The following is a 1,880-nucleotide window of genomic DNA, read 5'->3' as shown; positions in this document are numbered from 1 at the left end:
TTTTATGATTTTAGAATTTGTGGCACATCTTCAAGTGCCTGTCTCCATTCTCTGTCTTTACCCCCAATGTTTCCTTTTTTTCTGTTTTGGTGGCTAGCTGTTTTCCATTCATTTTAAAAAGTTGGGGTTTATTCAAAGGAGAAGTTATTTTATCTTACCATTTTGTAGGCAGCCACACTCTATTTTCAGAGCTCTTGGTGTATTACCATTTCAATCATCCAAATGCTGACATTGATTATGGGATTTTTAAAGTGCACAATTAACATGCAAGGCAGCACCTTACATTGTCTTTCAGTATGTTCAAACAGCACAACACATTGACCACAGCACCTCACATTACAACATCTCAGTGCACAAAGATATGAAGATCATCAGTCCTTCCTAACATTGCCTGATTTTATTGCACATCACACACACACACACACACACACACACACATGTACACAACACATCACAATACAAAAGTGCAATATTTGTGGACAATCTTGGCATGTAACAAACGAACTTGTCTTTGAGCATAATACTAACTGAACCCAAGAGGAAGGGGGACACAAGGGAAATGAAAGAAACTCCTGCTTGACAGTCCTGTGGGTTTTGTGCACGGTAACTTTGGCAGTTGAAAGGATCAGTAGATGTTCCATCATTCCAAACTTCTACCTTTATCACGCTCACATACCTGCACATGTATCCTGACAAAGCCAAACACATGCACTTAAATACACCTGTGCACAAAAACAAAGAACGAACTTAAACCATTGGTTGATCTTTCATTGGCACTGATTATATTGTAAGAATATTATTGTATGTTACATGGATACATATATGCACTTGAACCAGCACATAACCATACTAATGACATGAACACACACACATGCACGCATGTACACACACACACACACAGAGATATATATATATATATATAGAGAGAGAGAGATGTGTGTGTGTGTGTACACAAATGTTTTCACTTTTTATACACACAAATGCTCAGAGAAACATACACATCATTTGGTTTTGTCATGTTATTGTTTTAATAATCATCCAACAGAATCAATATCAATTATTTGTCAGTACATTCAAAAACACCTAGAAATGTTCAGAGGTTTATGCCAACTTCCACAGGATAATGGTTGTCAGTAATAAACTACCGGTATTTATTGCTGTGGGATTGGGGAGTAGAGGTTATAAAAGAAAAGAATAAAAAGAACTGATCATACATGCCAATAAATTGCCATTATCAAAGTACTGTACACCTACAAGTAATTATGTTGATGATTATTTTACAAACAATACGTACATGAAACAATTTGAATTCTTGTGTACACATGGTAAGTCATGCTCTACTACCATCCATATCTTCTTTTTGTAAAGTGCCTATCATGACAGATAATGCAGATCATTAAACTGATCATCAAAATGATGCAATGTTTCTGAACTAGCATAGAATGTATATATATACTACAAATCCATGTTGTTACATTTTACAACATTCACACATGCATACACATGTGCGAACAAACACACAGATATGAAAGGTGTAGTCTGAATATCAGGTGTGTGTGTGTGTTTTTCCAAATACACAGAGCGGTGCAAAATCAACATTATAGTAAGAAACATCTTCCAGCATGTTAATTTGTTATTTCATTTACTTTACAGTTTATATTCTTGTTCATTTTATGTTCACATTCCAAGCCTGACTCAGTGACAGTGACAGCCCCCAACATTTGCTGATTTTGATTTATGAATTTAATATTCACACAGTTAAAAGTATTATAAAAATCTGGGTTCGGGAAATCAAAATGTTTTTTGCAATACCATCAACAAATCAAATTTGAGACATTGTTTTTCTGTCAATCAAAAGCAGAGAAATTCAGCAATAATAT

This window comes from Babylonia areolata, chromosome 1 (assembly GCF_041734735.1).
Source record: "Babylonia areolata isolate BAREFJ2019XMU chromosome 1, ASM4173473v1, whole genome shotgun sequence".
Lineage (NCBI taxonomy): Eukaryota > Metazoa > Mollusca > Gastropoda > Neogastropoda > Buccinidae > Babylonia > Babylonia areolata.
This window is presented reverse-complemented; position numbering follows the sequence as displayed.